The following is a 23930-nucleotide window of genomic DNA, read 5'->3' on the forward strand; positions in this document are numbered from 1 at the left end:
ATCTTGGAGATACTGGACTTCAATTGTGACTTTTACATTGATAGGAAAAACAGTAACCTTCATGGTTTGCCCCCCTTCCCCACTGTCTTTCCACCAGCAAGAGAAGACTTTCTTATTTGAATTTTAAGTATGGAGTTGTTGGTGGGTAATGTGGTATGCTGTACATTTAAAACTTTTAAGTTTTTTTACTAATGCTATGTTGTAAACATTTTTACGTGTTGTCAACTGGACTAATCATGTTTTTATATTATTTTAACTGTCTTTGTTGGGCGTTTTTATATATTGGAAGCCACTTTGACTCCACTTTTGAAAAAAATGGGATATAAATCTATGAAAATAAATACATAATAAAAATAATAATTTCTTCCAATCCCAAATAGTTCCAGTCTACACTTCTGATGTAAAATCATCATCATCCCACATCCCAAAGTGATTTTCCCATAGTGAGGCTCATTCATTGCACTCCGGGTGTGCTGACCCCTGCAATTTCCCCAAATGCGGGAAACTCGGCTGCATGATTTGTGGTAACACACTTATGTGCTAAAAGAACAACAACCCACAAACATGCCCTCCCATGAACCGAACTTCCTGTGTCTAGTTCATGACAGGTGTATCATATCCTGCTGTGGATGGAACATGGCAGCATGAACATACAGGAAAAGTGCAATATTTCCAATATCACAGAATATCAGCTGTAATTCTATTGTGGCATGTAATGGGAAAGCATGATTATTACTACTGGGATCCACCTGCCTGGAAATTGCCAGGGTGTGTAGTTGGCTAGCTTGCAGTTACTTGACTGGAAATGGCCTCTCGGCATTGACTCAAGGGGATATGTGTCTCTAAGCAGCTTCATTTTATTATTATATTTCCCACTATGAGATCTGCTAATGAGTTTCTCCATTTCCACCTCAAAGCTTATCCTGACTCATGCATCAGACTACAAGGGATCCCTCCACCCCATGCATGAAGATATATACATATTTCCTTGCAGATTTCCCCCCCTCCCCTGCATGTAGGGATTTTGTGTTCATTTTCAAATGTATGTATATTTCTCCCATTGATTAGGATGTGCTTATATGCTTTCAAAAGAAAAAGTACAATTTTTTTATGTACATGTTCCAAGCAAAAACATTCCATGTGCATTTTGATAAATGCCTATGATTGGTGTTCAGAGCAGATTGCAAGCTTGTGAGTATACGGATTTCTCACTCCAAATTGCATTCAGGCATATGTTCAGTCTTGAGTGTGTGAATTGGATAAAATCTAGTCAAAACCAAACCAATTTCTCCTACTCCAAAGAGCCAGGCAAATAGGATTTCTAGCAAGTCTGTTAAGAGATGTGGTTGTCATAGAACTTATTTTGTTAGTTTGCCTGTGAGTTTGTAAACTGTTTTAGATAAACAGGGCCATGCCCATTCAAAACCCTTACCCCTCTATAGGCAGCTAAGTCCTCTTCTCCCAAATCCACTAAGATGAAGTAGGAGTGCTACTGATAAATAATTCAATTACTAAGAAGAAAATTAAAATTGCAAAGATTTTCTCTTTCTGCATTTTCAACATAGGGAGTGTAGTTGGGGGGATGATGATGATATTGTCACCCCAAATAAGAATTACCCACTCCCCAGTGAAATTTTCCTTTAGCCTCCAAAGGAGAATTTTCTTTCTAGCACTGCGGTTATCTAAAACTTCAATGATTTAAATTTAGGAATATATTTTAGGCATACAAAGGAAAGGGGCAGAAAATGTTTGCAAAGGGAATGTGAATGCAGCAGAATATAAGAGTTCTAGGTGTGAATGATTTTCAGTGTTTGATTCCCTACAAAGTCAGACGTTTGTGCACTGAAGGATAATTTCATAAAGGGTGTGTGTGTCTAGTTTATGGGGCAAATTTTGTCCATCCTCCCCATAGTCATTCACCCAGTCCTATATGCCTGCTTACTGGGACCAACCCTACTAGTTCTTCTAGTGTCCCCACCCTTGCCTGTTTTTCTGACTCCCCTGCACATTCCCACTCTCCTGAGCTGATACCCTAGTAAAATGAATGCTTGCTTTTCTTGAGTGAAGCCATTAGTCCATATAGCTCAGTACAGCCTTCCATATTTGCTGGGATTAGGAGTGCAGGAAAAGTGGAAAGTGAAAAAACCACAAATAAAAAACCTTTCTTTAAAAAACAAACCTGTGAGAAGACCTTTCTTGGAAACTCTAGGTCATCTGGCGCAACTCTGTGGTTAACATCTGCTGGAGATTGACTATAGAATTGCACTGGGAATCTACAAATGCCAAAAGAAGTGTTCTTTCTAGAAATCTCTAGATTCTCAATGCAACTTCTGGCTGATGGTGACAATAGTGTCACACTGGAGGACCTTGAGTTTCCTGGAGAGAACATATTAATCAAATCTGTGCATAATCAAACCTGCAAAATTCAAAACCACAAATGTGCAGGGTTGACTGTATTGACATCTCAGCCAGTGCTCATTCCTAACTCTACCTGACGTTCCCTGGTATTTCCTGGTGGTTTCCCAGCTAAGTATGAACCAAGCCTGTCTCTCCTTTGCAGCCAAAATCAGAGCTGATTGGATGTGTTCAGGCTGGTTTGTTGTTAATCATTCATAGATGCGTTCCCTTGGTGTGTTAAAGACAGTGCCCCTGGCAAAGGCCTATGACTGAGTCATCTGGCAGAAAGGAAACTAGCCCAGGTTATGCACTTTCATAGGCATTCCTGTTCATCCTCTCCCCTCATGTATCAACAATGATGCCAACCCTGCTTCACTGCAGTATTTCAACAGACAGAGGTCCCAAGCAGAGTAGTGAGTGAGTGGTGGTGTGGTGTTAGAGAACAGTACAGTTGTCCCTCCGTATCCATGGATTCTTTGTCTGCGGATTCAACCATCCACATTGTCACATTGCCTGTTTTGTGGCCATAAGCTAGCCTGCAGCCCACTAGTTTCAGATGCTGTGGAGGATGCTATCCCATTTCTAGTGGTAGAGATGGCAACAGTCTGTGTATACGGAACGGGGGATGGGGTGGGTGGGGAGTAGTGCCATATTGTCTTTTGCATGAAGAAGCATCAGGCCAATCTTGCTGTTGACAATCTGATTTATAGGGTTTTGTTTGTGTTTTGCATTTTCTTATTTACTTCAGTTCCTGGTGCAGTATTTTTCTGTCAATTTCCTGTCAATTCTCCCTGCCAATATTTATCTCTCTCTAAGGAAAATTTTTCAGCTAGGGCAATAATGTCTCAAGAGTCAATAATGGGCTCCCCGCAGAACTCTGAAGAAGTGACAAGTGAAAACGCAAATATAATATTCCAGGAATAATCTTTCCGGCATAATGTCAAGGATAAACTCTGCACAGCCGCGGTGTTTAATGAAGCATTATTCAAAACTCATGAAATAGCTTCACATGAAGGAATGATGACAAACTAGTGCGCTTTTTATGTGGCTTAGGTGGAAACACTTTCTGTGTCTTCTGTGTGATACCTGTCACTTTTGAGAAGCCAAGAATCCCAAAACAGGAGCTTTAAAACCACTAGAGAAGGATTCCCAAAGCTTAAAGGGGCAAGAAAAATGCTCAATTTTATTTATTTATTTTTTCAAGCCAAGGTTATTACAACTAAAAGAAGTGTCTCTGTTGATGTTGGCAGTGCTCACTTACATTCCTAGTGGGAGGATTGAAACTGTAAAGGAAAGATGGTCATATAAATCTTGTTAGAACCACAGTTCTTATTTACATCCTGCTTTGAATCTCATGTGAGGTGATGTTCTCTGTCTGTGGGTTAGGCCCAGATTTTTGTGGTTTTTTTCTCCCAAAGTAGGGATTGTGAAGATTTGGTTTCTGAGTTCCATGTGTATATGCATCTGTGTGGAATGCTTAATTTACATTTCTCCACTACACAAATTATAGCACCACTGTGGTAACTATAATTTGTTTTGTTGGTTCAGACTGTATACAAAGAGAATATATGATAATACCCTTTGACCTGACTTGTGCAATGTAGATTCGTCAGTATCCCATTATTCCTTCAAGAACCTCATGAGAAGATATATCAGCAAAAACAAACCTAGGAAGCTGTCACTAGCTTATATTACTCAGTGAACTTCACTGCTCTTACAGGATTTGAATCCTGGCTTCTGTAAGCCCAGCACTCTCACTGCAGTGCATTAGCACACATCAAATCTGAAATGTGAAAAGACTGAGAAAGATGGTCCATTTGGAATCAAGTCTTTTAGTAGCTGATGATGCCCACCACCCACCATGTCACAAACCTTATGACACCTCAAGAAGCTGTCTCGTTTATCATTCTGCCATATAAAGCTCTATGACAAGAAAGAGGTGAAAGTGTGACTGATCTTTTTGCCCCTTGTGCTGCTATGGGTTGCAACAGCACCCCATTAGCAATGCACTGCCATGCAACATGATACACAAGTGTCAGGATTATGGCTCAGTAGATGCAAAGTTGAGTCACTTAGGCCAGTGAAAGCAGCTTTTTCAAATTATCTCCAGACATTTTGCCAGGCTGCCTGCCTCTCTCTAGATAAAAGCTAACAGTGTAGAATAATTTATAGGTAGAAGCCAATTTGCTTGCAAAGACACAGCAGGCTGTTCTCTTTCCTCCCACTTTGTAGGGAAAAAATCAGAATGCATTGTGCCATGTGTGAAATGGTACATTTGGGTTAAAAACAGAACATCATTTAATTAATTTGTCCTTATTAGTCTTAATACAAGCAAGCAGGTCCAGTTTTTATCATATCAAAAAGCTTTGATGGGAGTAAAAAGAAATAGATCCTCTTCTTTTCGCTATCATATCTTGTATTTCCTTGTGTAACCCTTATGTCTGTTGACAAAGAGCATGATTATATGTCTTTAGTACTGCCATCTCGATCAAGATAAATAGTTATCCTTTCACTTCCCTTCATATCACTATTGTCATACATGCAGCAAAGGTGACGTAACAGAATGTGGATCCTCCCCTCTTTCTCTACAAAGTTGGAGATTCTCATGCTAACTGCTGAGTGTGTGTGTGTGTGCCTGTATAATGGGGATAGACAAAGGAATTAGTTTTGCTTTCTCTTATATTTGAATGTTAGGATTTTCATAAATTCTGATAAAAAAGGAACTGAATTATCATGCGTCTGTTGGAGATATGCATATCTGTCAACTTTAGATTTCTGCATGTTTTGGTAAATTATTATCAAAAAATGAACTGAAAAGTAGTCTCATCAGTCCCTAGTAAAGAAATTAAGGTGTTAATTTTTCAAGAATAATGTTTGGAATATATGGTGGTGGAGATCTCATGACAAGATGGTTATATTCTCTCAGTTTATCACACTGGGGCTGATTTCAACATTAAAGAGAAATTAAAGCTGATTTAAAGCATCTTGCACATAAAGCAGAAATGGCGAGTAATTGTGCGAATGATTATCACACATAATTGCCCAAATAACGTGATATTGGATGTAAATTGTCGCTGAAATCCCAAAAGTAAAAAGATGTGCATTAATGCTTCTTTGTGACCACTTTAATGGCGGGATTTGTACATTGTCGTGTGAAATTGTTACTTGTAATTGCACAATTTTTTTTCCGGGATATTCACGGGATAAGCTCCCTTTCTCCTTTGTTGTGATAAACTCCAATGTCCTTTCGTTTTCCTTTTGGTACTTTTAGCAAAGTCCACGTCTTGTCACTCTTGAACTCAGGAATAATACCAGGCCCATTTAAGATTAGGGTACACAGTACACTTTTTCAGAGTGTGATATGAAAATTTGTCTCTTTTCAAAATCCTATTCTTGGTCTGTCCCAATTGATCACCTGGTTGCATTGCATTCTCCCTGCCATTCCTGTATGGAAATTTGCTTATATTTATATAAGCATTTTCCCCAATGTGTACATTTTATGCATTTTCCTCATTAAATAAAACATGTTTGTGTGTCCTTTTCAAATAATGTATTTTTATTCATTCATGCTTTTAAAATGTGCATTATATTCATGATTTTATGTAGTCTTCTTTGCCAAAATGCATTGCACATCTTGGAATTCTTTCGAATTCCAGGCAAGATGTGTTTTCATTCTTGGGAGGGGCAAAATGGATATTTTCTTAGAGATATAAAAACTCAACATGATTTCTTTTCCATCTTGTGGAACTGAGGTATCACAATTGGCATCTTACCATATAACATTCTTTTAAAGTGTCTGTTTTTGCAAAGTTTAAACAGTAGCTACCTTGATGAATGTGGCCTTGAAGGAAGGTGAATTGAGACACCCATTGCTGTCTTCTGTAGCAGCCTCCTCTTAAGAGTTGGAGCTCAGTTTTATATCAGTCCTGGAGGTGATCATCTGTTCCTCTCAACCCAATGAAGTGAAAATGTCAGAGTGGTGACCATCTGGCAAAAGATTAGCTGGGATAGAAGTATTCACTATGTTTATATCAGAGAATACAAGAGCTCCATTCATTGACAAGTGAGCCAGCATTTCATCATGGACCTGAGCCGACAGTATTCTTTAAAGCATCAAGGTGCAGCAGGATGCTGGAACACATTTGTTCAGCAAGATAGAGCAAATTTCACCTGTGCACCATGCACTACCCTGTGCTGGCCCGCTCCGCCATCTGCTTCCAAACATAGTCAAAAATGTTTGCTTCATTTTGATAAGAGGCTTTTGCGGTCTGTGCCCAATGCCACATTTCTCACAGATTTTGAAAAACGAGTTAATTCAGTCAACAGACATTTACACTCTGGATGACTGTAGGACAAATGGTGGAGTGTGCTTATTGAACATTGTAGCTTACATACCATTGTGTGTTTTGTGTGTGTTTAAATTGCGGTGTCTCAACAGTACCATTTCTTGTACATTTGGGATCCTCTTCTCAGATTGAACCTTGAAGCTAGATGTCATGGCATACATAGTATAAGTTGGATTTCATGGCCTGTGGGCAAATAGTGGTTGGATTAAAATGGGGGGAAAGCATAGAGGTCTGTATTATTTGTATGTGGCTAAAACCACAATGACCTGAATTTTAAAGCTTTTCTCTCTTTGATGCATGTTTAAAAAACAAGCCTTTCCATTTTTAGCAGTAATTGTGTTCTTACTATTTCTAGTCATCATTATATGGAGTGTTCTGCAGCAACAAAAGTGATAGATAGATAGATAGATAGATAGATAGATAGATTAGGCATTTTTCTCTCCCACTCCTAGTTTAATGAGGGCCACAATTCCACATTAGTGAAAACAGTAAAATTGTTCATTTTACTGAATACTGTGGGATAAGTTAGGAAGAAGGGGGGGGGAGCTTTAAAATAGCTATACACTATGCACAAAAATCTATCTGGGTATGATAGAGGAAAAGAGGCATCTGAAGCTGTGTGAGAGCTCCCCCTAGTGCTAGTTAGAAAAAACACTGGTGTGGCCTCTCAGAAGGTGCTCTTGACATCAATTTGGCTCCAGTTTCAAAAGGTAATGCTGTTGTGAATGTTGTTCTAGGATGGGTTAGTTCATTTTGTGGCAGGTGGAAGTTTCTGAAGCAGGCTTTCATCTAGCAAATTGATCTCTGAAAATGTTGGCATGACTCCAACTGAACAGACCAAGGGACAACTCTGGCCTGCTCCAAAGCTATTGGTCGCATTTCTTTTTCAGCCGTGCTGCTCTGCCTTTCTATCTGTCTATCTAGCTATCCATTTATCCAACTGGCCACGCAAGTGCAACCCACAGTACTCAATATCATTGCTTTTTTAGCCGTGTTGCTTTCTGAAAGATCTAGCTGGCTAGGTATCCTGCTAACCATCCATCCAAGTTACCATGCAAGTGCAACCTGCAATAATGTTTCTTTAAGATAGATATTGGCTTATTTTTCTGTATGGATTTGTGTTCCATTCTGGCAGGCATCAAGAGAATCATACAGCATGTACAGTTAGTGAAAGCTGCTTCTGTCTCATCAGCCACATGTGCCAAACAGGTCAGTCTGCAGCCCTAGAGGGACAACTCCTGATTTACTTGACTTCAGCATGGATATTATTTCCTGGGTTATTTTCTAAAATGTGTTATGTCCCAAAGGAAGAAATAGGTTAGGATTTTTCTGGTATAAACTGAGCTTGATCTTCCCTCCCCCATGACATCACTATACTAATTTTACATTTAAAAAAAACACTCTTTGGGGCCCTCTGTTCTCATAAGAAGGGATTTCAGGATTATGAAACACATAAAAATACATAAAGTACCACTTCAACCTTTAAAATACATTTTAAAAAGAGTGGTGGCATCTTGATTTCTCTATTAATTATTACAGCTTAATTTATTTCCCCAGCAAATTGGCTCAAGGGTGTCATTCTATCCCTGTCCCTCTTAAGTTAAGGAAAGTTACTAAAATGAATGGAAGGAAGGAAGTCCAGGAGATTCATACGAGCATATAAAAGTTACTTCTGGGGGGCTACAGTTTCCAGATTTCCCCAACCAGAATGGTCAGAAACATTGAAAAAAGAAACAGTTTTGGATGAAACATTGGAGAGTTTATTTATACCATATGTATCCTGTTCTTTCAAAGAGTTCAGAACAGAATTCATTAGTTTATCCCTTTTTTCAGGAGAGTAGGAAAGTTTGGAAAAGAAATGGCTCAGCTTTCTCCTATTGCCCGTGCTGCTAGAATTCATGGGTTTCTTTCTTCTGGAAGAACCAACATATAAGGAGGCATGCAAAGATAGTTACAGTAGAATGTGATGCATCGTTTTTCTTAGTCACATACTCAAATCTTGCTTTGAAATATAGTCGCCCCTCCAAGTTTGCAGACTTGAAATGCGTGGACTTGGAAATCCATGGGGGGGCGATCCGGAACAGATCATCCATGAGTTCAACATGAGCAACCTTCTGGTTAAATATTATACTTTGAGATTACATTTTAAATTGATCTATGGTGCAGTTACAAGTACCAAACAACTAGCTCAAGGAACAACTGTAACCAAACAATCTCTACAGGTTAGATTGGTTGGTTCTTACCAAAAAGAAAACCCATTCCATCATCCTGTTTTCTTTTCACAAGCCTGGACTGGAAACTTCTAATTATAAGTCATACTAACTGGATAAAGTTAAGAAATAAATATCATGGCTAAAATGGGTAGGGAGTGGGTTTATATTCATAATCCCATGTGTCAATTGAGGGGAGGAGGCTTATCTTCTTTAGTCCAAAACCCATACAAGACCGTCATATAAACCAAACAAACATATAACAAATACCAACAACCAATAAGATATTTATAGCAAATATGAAACAAAGAAATGAACAATAAATGTATTTATAGCAAATATCAACAATTGCAAATAGAAAAATAACATACAACGTCGCCAAAAGTCACATTACATATATATTACAACTATAAATGAATTTTATAACAATGTACAAATGTGCAGCATAAAGACAAAGATTTATGTAGGTAAACAAAGTAGTTGTAAGCATGATGAACAAACCAACAGTAACAAAGAATTTATACAAAAGTCCAGCAGAGAGTTACTAATGACTGGCAGATTGTTAAGTATATGGAGTTCAGCAAAAGATTTCTAATGACTGGCAGGCTGTAAATCTAATGTTAGCTGATCTTTGTTTCAAGGACTTGTACAGCCATTATTTATTTTATGTGTCGCCTTTCTCCGAGAAAGGGACTCACGGTGGCTCACAGATAAAAATAGTTTTAAAAACTTTATAATATGGATACATCCAGTGTGGTCAGTGATTTGAGGGAGCGGGGTCACTTTCTCTTCCTTGTGACACAACATAGGATCTATGTCCCTAAGACTATGAAAAGCTCGTTTTCTGGAGTGAATCCTTTCCAGCTGTCCCCAGACCAATCAATCAATCAATCAATCAATCAAATTTCCAGTTCAACCATTTCAGGCAATTTCAGCTTTTCAAAACTGTATATACTGTAATTCACTAGTGCAAAATGCTCAAAATACTAGATATCTGAATGCCTTCTGTATAAATATATAAAACCTAAATATGGCACTTTACAGACCACCCAAAAGAGAGGTCTGAAAAGCGCCTTCATTTGCTGCATGGAGGAGCCCTAGCGGCCAAACCGCGCAGCTCCTCCGCGCAGCAAAAAGAAGCTGCAAAATGCAGCTTCTTCTTGCAGCGCACTAATGACGCCGCAAGGCACCAATGGCACACTTGGAGCGTCATTAGCGCCACGCAACATGCAAATGCTAGGCATCTGCGATGTCAAAATGGCAGCGCCCATGTAGAATGGGCACCTCCATTTTGTACACGCTGAGTGCGTACTAGGGTTAGGGGCGTCCGGAAAGGATGCCCCTTTCTAACCCTAGTATGTGCTCAGCACGTATAGGGTGCCTGTGCGGAATGGGCCTATGTATAACATACTGCCTAGTTTCTTTCTAAATAACCCTACCCTTTTGTTTTTGGTTGTTCTATCTCCTCTGGTGGCAGATTGGCCTATTTCTTCATATCTTCTAACTTGTTTTCATAGAATGCCCTGTGACTTCAATGTATTTCAATGAACACTGTGACTTCAAGGTATTTTAATGGAAAAAAAATGGTGGCTGCCAGGGAGGGCCTTCCAAAAAAGTGATGGTGTTGATTAATCCACACACACACACACACACACACACACACACACACACACTACACACACACTGAATACAAAAGAACAAGGGAATATCTGATGTTTCCTAGAAAAATAAAACAACGTTGACCGGGAGGAACAGTTCATTAAAATGAGTAAAAGGAAGGACTATGAATGGAATAGATAAATGAATTCAACCATGAATAATGAATCTGATATGACTTTTATGAATTAATAACAAAACAAGTGAGGCTTTTAATAACAGAAACAAATGTAATCCAGAAATGAAAGATGACAGTTAAACATAACTTGTTGAGTACATGACTAAGAAATATCAACCTTCATTCCTACAGTAGTGGCTTGGAAAAAGCTACTGAGTGACCATTGTATCTGGACAAAGACATCAACTTTGATTTCATACCCACCTAGTCTAAGAGGTGGATTCTAGTTAGCTTGTCAAGTTGAGAGGAAAAAATTAATTCTGTGAGTATAAAACAATAGGAAAGAGTCTGCAAGTTGAGGCTCCCTTTTCCAAAATGCTTTGGACCAGAGATGTTTTGGATTTTGGGGTTGCTGGGTTTGTTGTTTGTTTGTTTGTTTTGGATTTTGGAATACCTGTATTTTCGTGTGTGTGTGTGTGTGTATACACACACACACACACACACACTGAAATACTTTGGCAATGGGACCCAAGTCTCAACACAACATTCATTTATATTTCATATACACCTTATACACTAGCCTGAAAGTAATGTTATAGAATATATTTTAAATAATTTTGTGCATGAAACAAAGTTTGTGTATACTGAACCATTAGAAAGTGTAGGTGGCAACCATGAAAAAAAGTTTTGGCTTTAGGACTATTTCCAAATTTTGGAATAATATCCAGAATTCTGGATAAGGGAGACCCAACTTGTACTTCAGTGCACCATATTTTATACCAGTGCATCAGTATAAAAGAAGTAATTGAATTTTATTCCAGAAATACTCTCTATTATCATCCAGATAAGTGGCTGAGCTTGGGGAGAATATTATTTCCCATGTGTACAAGTTGTTGTCATGAGGATTAAGACAGAATAAGTAAGGGAAATTAATTATGGAGCCTCCCCCCCTTTTTGTTGTTGTTGTACAGTTCTGTTCAGTTTTCTCATGCAGCATGTGGCCTATTTTCACTCTCCACAGCTTTAATTAAAAGTACTGGTTAGAGCAAATTAATCTTTACCATCTTGTCATACTCTGAAATTTCACAAAGTAGAGAAAGTGTGGGGAGAGCCTGTGAGTTTGCAGCTTTTCTCCCAATGTAGATTCTGTTCAAAAATGAGATAAACATGCAAAGGTCCAAAGGGAGGATTCCCATTGTTTACTGAACATATGAACATAGTTCTCAAATGCTCACTGTAAAACTACTCCCTTTTCCTTGCTGTTTCCCCATGTTAGAGAAAGAGGGCAAATACTTGAAGTTGTTTCAATATATTTGATTATAAATACAGAAATGCACACAACAGAGTACAGTTTTAAACCGTTGGCATTCTTTCATACTAGAAGCATGATTCTATGAACTTTATCGCACTTGTTTTTCAGAGCGTTAACGGTACTGGAAGAGGACACTCTTGTGTGCGCGCAACAGGCCAGAAATGGATTTTACCGCACGTCAAAGTGTCCCTCAAAAGGCCCCATTCTGTTCTGTTGCGCCTAGCCGTCCTCCTTCAGTGCTGACGGGCGCCATTTTGCTTGGTCAGAAGACTTTCAAACAGAACATTTCATGCACCTCAGCACTGAAGGAGGACAGCTAGGTGGAATGGAATGGAACAGGGCGTTTTGGGGGACACTTTGACGTGTGGTAAAATCTGTTTCTGGTCTGTCGCGCGCACACATGAGCGTCCTCTTCCAGTGCCCTTAACGCTCCGAAAAATGAGTGCGATAAAGTTCTATGACTTCTGATTGAGGCGGGAAAGATACAAAGAACAGAATTGTAATTTACACTTTCAAAACCATCTGGTAATACAAATATTTGGACTTTTTAATGGTTATGTAGGGAGGGTTCTGACTTCTTATGAAAGAGTTCCCCCAGGTTGTACATTAGTCCTCAATACTTATGGAAAGAAACATGGTCACAGCTTCACCCTTCTGTGTGCCTCAGGAAATGTAATGCAAGCATATAAAAGTGGCAACTCCTCTCTTAACAGAAAAAAAGAACTGTGTATTGTTCTAAATAGGGGGAAATTAGAATTGGATTAAACTAAATGCTTCATTCTGTCAGCATATGTACGTGAGATGATGAGATGGCAGGACAGTGAGAAACCAATAGTTGTGGACACAGTAGATGCAAAAGAATCTTATACACAACTAACATTAAAGAAGCCACAGTCTAAGAACAAGAGTTTTAAAGAAAAAAAACTGGAAAAGAAAGACGATGTGATAGTACAAATACACTTGTCTAGATGTGCACATCTGTGTATGGGAGAGATAAGCACCTTGCTACTTTAAATCTCATTGTTGGGAGGAAGGCGGGATATAAATGAATAAAAAAAAGAAAGAAAATAATATTAACTTCCATCCAAGAGCAGTGTGGCAAATACATTGTTGCCATAGTGAACAGAAATGTCAGGCAAAAGAGACAATGTGTTCCTCCCACCTTTGCTCACATAGACACTCTAGTAATTTATTACTTGTCCTAAACTTTAAAAGATAAAACTTGATGGCATTATGACAATTCACCAGTATCTGTGCCCTGTGATAAGATATTTAATCTTTTATTTAGTATGATATCCAAACCAAGGCTTTGCATGCTAAACTCATGACCAGCATAATCCAAACATAAACAGCAGCATGCAAAAATCCTCAGGATTTCCCCCACCCCAATTTATTTTTCTTCTTTTAGTTTTAATGTGCACCTACCTTCTCTCTCTCCCCTCCCTCTCTCTCTCAAATTATCCTTGCCAATCCAGATTGGTGTTTCTAATATAACTACAAACTTCATGTTTTACAGTGATTTTAGTGGCACATTTTGAAATGCAGGTGCTCATTGTGACCATCTCTATCCACCATGTGCATACTGGATCCTTGCCCTTCCTGGCTTCTGAAATCAGCTAGAAGGGGACTGGCTGAGTGGGTAAAGGGAATGGTGAATGCTTCACTGCAGCAAGGCAAATTTCCATCCTGCCTAAAGAAAGTTGTAGTGAAGCCGTTACTGAAAAAGCCCTCCCTGGAGTCTCTAACATTACATTCTTGGGCAAAGTTCTGGAGTGAGTGGTAGCCTCCCAGCTCTAAGGATTTCTGAATGAAACAGATTATCTAGATCCATTTCAACCTGGCTTCAGACCTGGCTATGGCACAGAGACAGCTTTGGTCGCCTTGGTGGATTACCTTCGCAGGGAACTGGACAGGGGGAGTGTATCCCTGTTGGTCCTGTTAGATCTCTCAATGGCTTTTGATAACATCAACCATGGTATCCTCCTGAGCCACCTTTCTGGGATGGGACTTGAGGACACTGTTATGCACTGGTTCCAGTCTTTCTTGGAGGGGCGGACCCAGAAGGTGGTGTTGGGGGACTCCTGTTCGATTCCTTGGCCGCAGGCCTACGGGGTCCCACGGGGTTCGGTTTTGTCCCCCATGTTGTCTAACTTCTACATGAAACCACTGGGGGGGTCATCCGGAGTTTTGGGATGCGGTGTCATTGGCATAACGCCCAACTCTATCTCTCCTTTCCACCTGACTCCAGGGAAGCTGTCTCTGTATTGAACCAGTGTCTGCTGTCAGTAATGGATTGGATGAGAGCAAACAAATTGAAGCTTAATCCAGACAAGAAAGAGGTGCTCCTGGTCAGTCGTAAGGCAGATCAGGGAATTGGGACTGTGCCTGGGCTGGATGGGGTTACACTCCCCCTGAAATCTCAGACTTGCTGCTTAGATGTGCTCCTGGACTCCACTGTGAGCCTGGATGCCCAGGTTTCAGCAGTGACCAGGAGTGCATTTGCACAATTAAAACTTGTGTGCCAGCTGCACCCATTCCTTGAGACGTCAGATCTGGCTACAGTGACACATGCTTTGGTTACATCCCATTTGGACTTCTGTAACATGCTCTACGTGGGACTGCCTTTGGAAATTCAAGCGGGTCCAAAATGCCGCAGCTAGAATGCTGATACAGGGAACGTATAACTCCTGTCTTGAAACAGCTTCACTGTCTATTGGTTCATTTCTGAGAACAATTCAAAGTGCTGGTCATGACCTATAAAGCCCTACACGGCTTAGGTCCTGATTGTTACCCCATACGAACAATCTAGAGCCCTAAGATCCTCAGGAGAAGGCTTTCTCTCAGTCCCACCACCATCCCAGGCTCACTACCACTCTGTGGCTAGGCTGGCCCCCTCACTGCTGGCCTTTCGCCGTCAGGTGAAGAAATTTTTATTTAAACAGTCCTTTAAAGATCTTGCAGGCTTGGTTTTATTGGGGGATGAGAGGTTGGTTTTAGATTATTATTTTTAACTTTGTATGATTTAAATTTTATGTTTGTATTTTTTTTAAAAAAATTATGATTTTTATTGTATGATTTTAATTGTTTTAATGTGTTTTATATATGTTATTAGCTGCCTTGGGTCCCACTTTGGGAGAAAGGCGGGATTAAAATAAAATAAAATAAATAATATAATATAATAAATATCCTCAGGGAGAATCGAAAACTATAATTGGCTATAAAAACCACCCACCCATCACAACTTATAGTGCCACGCACTTTGCAAAGCTAGTGCGTTTTAAATGTTCATTCCAGTACAAGCTACACTGAAATAACTTTGCAAAGGGACAGCTTATAACAATATGTTTCTGATGGGAAATTCCATCCCTACTCCCCCAGCCACTCCCCACAAAAGAGGAAAAGACATGAATATTTCTATCCCCCCAACCATATTTAACCCACAAAAAAGTACCTGGGCTAATCTCAAAGAGAATAGTGAGGCAGCAAAGGTCATAATCATCCCTGCTAATCAAAAAGGGATTCACGTTTACTTTCCAACCCCATCTCTTCTCTACAGCACTGTTAGTGAAAACAAAAAAATGGAACTAAACTGTGGCTGAATTTAGAGGCTGAACTTTATGATCTCCTGAGAATTCTTCCTCTCCCCATGTGCACACTAACCTTGATGAAATAAAGATTGTAATATTCGTTATGAAAAGCAAAAACTGCATTTAGTCAGAGGGCTAACCATTTCAAAGCTACTCCTTCTATATAATTACATACAGTTGGCCCTCCACATTCATGAGTTTGACATTCGCGGCTTTGGTTATTTGCGAATGTTAAACCACAAACCCCTCCCACCCTGGAAAGCCTTGGGAGAAGTGTCTCTGTGAAGCCTTTTCACGGTGGGAGGGGACAAACAAGGGAGTGTTCCATTCCCCGAATCCCTCTGGAAATGGCTGTTGCGGGGGGGGGGGGTATTTATGGTTTTTCTACATTCATGGGGGTCTTAGTCCTCTAACTCCCACAAATATGGAGGCCCAACTGTAATTATATTTTAGGTTGGCCTTTGTGAAGGTAAAAGACACATCACTTTTACTCACTGGCCTACATCACCTAGGCAAAAAATATCCCAGTCATTGACTATCAACATTCCAAACAACTTAAAGAAACATAGTTCTGTTCCTAGGCATCAGATGAGGAACATTTCAGCAAAAATGCAACATAGTGAGTTCTATTTGCTCCTTAGCCAGATTTCCTAGACTCTTTATGCAGACCCTGCCACACTGTATGTTGCACCAGTATTCCTGGCTGTCCTATGAAATCCCGTGAGAACATAGAAGCTGCCTTGTAGTGAGTGAATCTTTGTGTTTATTGTGGTGACTGATCAGGATCTGTATATTAATACCCTGCCTTTTCCCTAAAACTGGGACTCAAGGCGGTGTAACGGATAAAAAGAACTATAGATAAAAGCACATACAGCTAAAAACATACAGAAAGTTGTGATTAGTATTAAATTGTCTATAGAATTAAAATTAATAAGGATGGAGAGAGAAGAAGATATCATGCATAAGATGCTGCTGCACAATTATGTACACATTTGTTCAGAATAAGTCCCCTGGAGTGGTTTACCACCAAATAATTGAGTACAGGAATCATAGAATAGAGGTACAAAAAACCACAAGGGACACCAAGTCCAGCTACTTGCCATACAGGAAGATACAATTGAAGCACTATCAACATATGTCCATTCAGCCTCTGTTTTAAAACCTCCAAAGGAGACTCCATCACTCTACAAGGCAATGTGCTCCCCTGTCTAACAGCTCTTGACTTTTGCAGAAGTTAGGGGTGCAGGGCCACTATGAAAGTGGATTTCTAGCCATCCCCACAAATACCTCATACTGTAAACCATATTTAACATGAAAAAGTACTTGAACTGGCAGGGTGGCTGGGCTAGGCTACACACAGGTACCCTCCCTTCCTTGCACACTTGCTCACTTGGGTGGAAGGAGGGAAAGGACTGGGTTGAAGGATGGAAGGAGGGAGAAAGGGTAGACTCACCCCATCCCTTGTCACCTACCCATCAATGTGAATGAGTGAGGGAACGCTTCCTTATGCTTCCCCTTTCTTCCCACCCACCTTAGTGAGTAAATGAGGGAATGTGCACGCCTTCCATCCTCATGTCCCATCCACTTTCCTATATCCACCCATCTGAATGCATGCACCCTCCCTCTTCACACTCCCTTAATCTCTTCATCCCCACCCACCTGCCCACCTGAGTGAGTAAGCAAGAGAACTCATTCAAACCTGAACCAAGTCACTCCACCAGTGTGATTTCCTTCCAGCAACACCAGTGTTATCAAAAAATGGCATAGGGCAGCCATGGCAGTGAATACAGTAATCTCTGAATAATCAAATCTACAAATGCTTCACCCTCAAATGTGGAGGAAAGACTGTAACTAATTGCAAATAATTTCCAAATTATAATTTGCACTTTATATCTCCATCCCTTAGAGCACATGTGCTGATTTCTCAGATGGATCACAAGAAAGGTCTTTAAAATGTGGTAATTGCTTTTTCATTTGTTTGTGATCTCATTGAGCCCACTGATCTCTCTTCCTCATCCTCTGTGAAATAAAGCCAAAACAAATAGACAAAACCTGCAAGAATGTTCTTTAGACTGAGGCCTTGATGCCTAACTTTACCCTGTTGATGTGAGACATGCTCCTCAGCATAAAGAGTGCAGCTCAGGGCTAACCATTTGAGTATGTGGCAGCTGCAGTTTCTGGCTTCCACCTCCACTTGATGAGCTTGTTATATGACTGCTGCCTGCCATGAGCTGAAACTGGGTCGGCTATTTTGATCACAACTGTTCAAAAAACTGGCAAAAGTAATTGTCAGTTCAGCTTGCCCCAGAGTGGTTCCACATGACCTGCCAAAGGAAGGAAGCAAACAAGAAAGAAAGGAGTGGAGGAAAAAAAGTAGGAAAGTTTCTTTAAAAAGAAAAGCTTCCCCTATTTCCAAATTATCAGGGTGGGGAACAGAAGATAAATATGTAATGTTAAGAAGATTGAGGCACAACAGAGAACTTGCTCCATTTTTTGCAAGCCTCTCCAAGGCTATTGGACATATCTATGTATGCTGATGGCTAATGTCCATGTGAAAGAGCCTTTAGCTATTACTACTTCCAACCTACTTTTCCCAGCCATTTCTACTCTCACCATTGAATCACAATACTTTGTAGTGCTACTGAATTACTTCATGAACATAGCTCTTGCCCTGAGGAAAGTACAATTGACAAAGGTAATTGCAGTGGGAAACAATGCAACATTGATCAGACTGACAGTGAGCACTTGCACATTAGAACCATACATGCTGGTTCTTGGTTCAGTTCCCACTCCATACACTTCCCTTATGTTTAAGTCCATTCTCTCTTTCTTCTGTCATCACATTTGGCTTTTCTGTCTCATGCCTAGGGGTTTGGCTTTTTCTCTTTTCTGATTCTGAACTCCATTAGTAATGAGGCAGAAAGCTAGGTGTAATTAAAGTTGTGCCAAGAGGGATTTGGATGAGGATAACTCAATCTTGTGAATTCATTCATGTGAACTTGTTTATAGAGTTTCTAATACATTCATATAAAGTGGGTTACACTAACCCAGATTACAGCTGTAGAATATCTGGAGATAGAATCAGGAAATGGGAGAGGATTGCCCCCCTCCATATTTTGTGTTTGTGAAAAGAACAAAGGTAGGAACAGCTCCAGTAAATCCTCTACCATCCCAATTTTACAGTTACCTTTAAAATTGTCTCATTTTTTTCTCCACTCCCACTTTCTCCCTTGGTCCTTCACTTTATTTCTGTTGGTACAAACTGATTTCAAAGTGCAAAAATAGTTAGCAAAAAGCAAACTGCTGTCATTTCTTCTAGTTTGTGTTTTCTTCTCATTTATAACTTCTACCATCTTTACCACACTCTGGTATTTTTTGGCCACACACACCCCAGTTTTCATCTGTGAAATATTGGAGGCTCCAAAAAAATCCAGGACTGCAAACCTCCCACTAGCAGGACAGAGGGATGGCATCTGTCCTTTGTGCTGTTCTAAGGCTTTCTTTCCTTTCTTTTTTACAATTTTCTACCATCAGGACTAATGAAAGAGGAAACAGATATGCTAGCTCCCTGTGCTGGGTTGGAAAATATTTATGTGATTTCCCCCTAATTCTGGGGACTGGAAGGGGGGTAAAAATTAAAGAAATGGTAATTAAAAATAATTGCATTGAACAGAGGGAATTATTTATTTATTTTAATCTAGGTAAGCAGAAGTCTGGAAACCACAGTAAAATCATGCAAGCAATCAAACATCAGAAGAAACCCATGGATCTATAGAAGAAGTTCAGAAATATAGCTTTAGGGTCCAAAAGGAGTGATAGTACATATGGGTATGCAGTAACATTGAATTAATTAAATGTATATCTCTGTCACACCCAGTATGGCTACAGAGCAGTGTGCACCATTACTTAGGAGTAAGCCCAAGTAGAAATTCAGGGTGCATTCAGCCTTTGTGGTTTATGACTGTCAAGTCATTCTAGGCAAACCTATAATGGGCAAAATCTCAGCAAAATCTGTTCAGGGGAGGGTTCTATTATCCGCATGTGAGGCTGGGAGTGTGTGATTCATCTAAGGTCACTCAGTGGGTTTTCATTGCCAAACAGGGATTCACACCCTGTTATCTAACAGAATCGTACTCCAGCAGTCAAACCACAACATGACACTGGCTCCTCTGCTCAGCCTATCTCAACATTAACTTGAAATCTCATGGTTGTTTTTTAAAAAAAATAAAATAAAATAGATAAATCTGCCTGTAAGAGAGGAAAGTATTTTTTTTTAGAAAATAGACTATAATAGATTCTAAACCATGGGTGAGAATATGGGACTTTCCAAATCTCTGCAGTTTCTTCTCTTAAAAACAAAAACAACCCCCCCCCCCAGAAAAAACTACCAATAACCTCACAGCCACCTTTCATTACATTAATTCATTAAGTTATTGTTGCTTTGTATAAAATACAATGTTATCATTCTGCACACAGGGAATAAAGCATTTACAAACATTTACCAGTGGTCATATTCAGATAGCCTAAGATTAGTCATCGTGTTCAATTATGCTTTCATAATCATATACCAATTGCAGTATACTTTCTTCATATTTTATCATAACCATATGTAGAAACAACTACAACTTTAGAATTTTATACTGGAATGTCCCCACCGCCTGAAAGCAATCTTGTTCCACTGTGCATATCTCTCAAAGGCCCTGGTCATCTGTGAGAGTGTTTTTTTATTGGATTAGGATGAGACTTTAGGAATGCTATGTTCTGGACAACCTTTCAGAGAATCCCCCAGCCGGAGTGTCCATTAGCAGGCAGAATGACAAACTTGACAAGTATGTGTAGAGTGGATGGTTTGAAATAATCTCTTCCAAACATAGCACTTCCAAGCTTAGAATTCCATCTATTCTTTACAGAGTGAATCACATTTAATATACTAGGGCTGCTTTTGACTGAGGGAACATGCATAAGCTTGGGCTGAGAATGTCACCAAGATGTAGACAAATTGTTCTGCCCTCAACATACATGTGTTATAGCCCATCTTGCTACATCCCTGTTGAGTACTTTAGCTGCCAGGGTCTTATGTACAAATCATGTGTATCTCTCTAAACTAGGAAAACTAACTTTCTAATTTTATGGAAAATCCAGGGGCTATCATCTGTGGCACATATATTCCTAGCTGATCACTTTCTCTTACTCCTATGAGTAATGTGGACATCTGACTGCTGTACGTTGATGTTGTTGAACATTCACAAAGGAGAAGGATCAGTCCTTTTTCACACAGAGAAGGGAGCATTGTGAAGGTTTGTAGGAAACTATTGCAGGGGAGTGTATTGGAAAAGCCAGGTATTGGAAAATACTGAGGACACAGAACATCAGATTGTAGTGGTTTGATAGTGCAAGAAAAAAAGGAGCATAGCCAGTGAACAGAATGTAAATGAAGTAAGCATTCAGTCAGCCACCTATATCCCAAGATGTTTTTCTGTCAGAGGACAAGATCCATCCCTGTCCCTTGGGCAGAAGCAAGCCAGAGTGGGAATGGAAATGTCCTTCAACATTTGTGGAGGGCGAACATCCACCCCATCTGAGGCAGCAGTATAGTTTAGCTCAGGACAGGTTGTGTGGCATATACAATTCTGTTCTCTTGCAGGAGGACAACCAGGGCTTCAGAAAGAATATTAAGAGCCTAGCTCACTCCCCAGCATTTACTGTCTGAGGTGAACATGCCAGTCTGCTTAATGCTAGGATGATACCCACCTTAGTTAAGGTGGCATACTGAGACAGAAATAGCTGGTGTGTAGAATTCCATCCGGGAACTATTGGCTTTGCTTAGCAAGCTGTCATTTCAGAACATAATATGAAGATATTGCACATATGTGTGTGCATTATATATGTGTGATGTTGTTTACAGTAAATATAAGCTATTTGCATGTTTCTGCATTGTTGAATGTGCACACAGTGGTCACTGAAGTTGATCATACTGGGAAAGAAGAAGGAAATAAGAGCATGGCCAGAAGGAAATGCGAGAGCATGGCAAAATATAGAATGCTGGGAAAATGACAGGCAATTTGACAGGTGTATGACTTTGAAAAGCTGTGGGTAACTATTCACAGCCAGATTCGACTTTGTGAGAGAAAGGATGGTTATAGTCTGGAGCAGAGACAAATTTCTGATACTAAAATTGACAGATATTAGATAGGCAACAGACCATAGAGAAGAAGAAAAAAACATTCAGTCTGAAAGTGATGGAGTACAAAACTGTGAAAGAAAGAATGATGGAAACATTTTTCATCGAGGGGGGTTATATCTATCATCTCTCTCTGTCTCTCTCTCTTTCTGCCCATCCATCTGTCTATAAACAAGTAATAGGTAGGAACACTAGGTACTGTAAGCAATATTTCAGAAGAAGGAACTGGTAAAATCACCTCTGCGTATTCCTTATCTTTGAAAACCGTATTAAATTCATGAGAAATTCTTCATGTCAACAGGTCACTTGAAGCCACATAAACAAACAAAAACATAATAAACAATGGGTAGGTTGCCCATGTTGAGAGAATGACAAATAATGACAATTTTAAAAGAAAGTGTAGCCATTTAAATTACAGAGAGGTTCATATTTCAGTATGAACAGAAATATGCTATTTATCAAACAGTGTATTTCCAGAAGTGAAAACTGATCTAGTGTAGTTGTATAAGGTTAAGGAGATACAGGTTCTATTTTCCTTATCAGAAATGCTTAGCACCAGAAGTGGTTTTGGATTTTGGAATATTTGCATAAATATAACAAAGTATCTCAGAGGTAGGACCCAAGACTCAACATAAAATTAATTTATTTTGTATATATAGCTTATACACATAGCTTGAAGGGAATTTTATACATAATATTTTTAATATTTTTATGCATAAAACAAAGTGTGTATACAATGAACCATCAGAAAGCAAAAGTGTCACTATATCAGCCACCTTTGTGGACAATTTTGGATTTTAGAATGTTTTGGATTTCAGAAATCTGGATAAGAGATACTCAAACTGTAATAAACTTACTTTTTACAGTCTGCCCTTCTTATGCACGGATTTTTATACACGGATTCAAGCATCCATGGTTTGAAAATGTTCGAAAAAAGTATACATTTCAAATATCAAACCTTGATTTTCCATTTTTTTTATAAGGGACACCATTTTGCTATATCATTATATTTAATGGGACTTGCGCATACATGGGTTTTGTTATACACGGGGGATCTTTGAACCAAACCCCAGCATATAACAAGGGTCTGCTGTATATCTAAAGATTTAACCAGCTAAATGTGCTTGAGATCCTCATACTTCTGGGGTATCCACTCCATAATTCAGATCTCTTAAACTAACCCTGTTAAGTTGTCATGATAACAGTTGTCTTAATTTTACTATTTTAAAAAACAACAACCATATATTTCTGCTAGAAATCATTCATTAAAACGCCTATGGTCCACTAAGCACAGTGTTGGAAACATCACATAAATTACCTGAAGTCCCTCCCTTGTGGCCCATAATATTTTTAAAAGGTTGTGTACTAGGATCAATGTGTTCTGCAAGATAATTCTGGAAAGTTTTTTGTCTCCAGCAGATATTGTTTGGGTAAAATTGTAACAGCTATTCATTGCCTACAATTTAGAGACAAACTTGGAACATTTAATACATGCAATGCTCATCTCATTGCTTTGTTAAATAAGTTAATGAAGGGTCAAGGAATGCCAGAATTTAAAGCTAAAGTGTTGAAATGCAAACCTCTAATTAGAAAATAATAGTTAATATCTTTCAGGCCAGTGTTATCCAAGCTTTGTTTGTGGAACTAAATTTTAAGTTTTAAATTTCAATAATGAATAATGCCAGAAGGAGAGAACAAAATAAAGGACTGTTCAAATTGGTATAGACCTAACTACATGGAAAACCCTGTCATTTCTGGAAAAAGCGTGAAAATGACATGATGGTCATTTGGAGTGGGAAAAAGTTGCAAAAAAAGGGTTTTATGTTTTGCTTACTGTTCATATCCCACCAAAAAGTGCAATAGAACAAGGGTGAGTGATAGATGTGAAGTATGAAGAAGCAGAAAGACATGAACATACAAAAGTTTCGAAGAAAAGACCCCATGGCAACATTCTCTGTTCCACAGCAATTATACCAAAACACTTCTTCTCTTGAGAGGGAAAAATACCAAAATAGCATTCAAAATGATATCCTAAAGATGTTGTGATATAACTCCTGGGAAAATAGTTCTCTTTCTAGTATGGAACTTTGGGGTTGGATAAGGATTTCTTCCAGGGGAAAAGC

At 39.3% G+C, this 23930-nt stretch overlaps 1 protein-coding gene and 1 pseudogene across 7 annotated transcripts in view; both read left to right on the forward strand.

Moving 5' to 3' along the window:
* Positions 1-23930, forward strand: part of FLRT2 (fibronectin leucine rich transmembrane protein 2) — a 133233-nt gene that overhangs the window by 103895 nt on the left and 5408 nt on the right. The window contains exon 2 of one of the 7 annotated variants that reach the window (XM_042476508.1): positions 7879-7952. The exons of the other annotated variants lie outside the window; for them this stretch is intronic. The gene's annotated coding sequence lies outside the window, so the exon portion shown is untranslated. The remainder of the gene's footprint in view (positions 1-7878; positions 7953-23930) is intronic. 7 annotated transcript variants of the gene reach the window in all.
* LOC121920070 lies at positions 390-542 on the forward strand (annotated as a pseudogene).

This window comes from Sceloporus undulatus, chromosome 1 (genome assembly GCF_019175285.1).
Source record: "Sceloporus undulatus isolate JIND9_A2432 ecotype Alabama chromosome 1, SceUnd_v1.1, whole genome shotgun sequence".
Taxonomy (NCBI): domain Eukaryota; kingdom Metazoa; phylum Chordata; class Lepidosauria; order Squamata; family Phrynosomatidae; genus Sceloporus; species Sceloporus undulatus.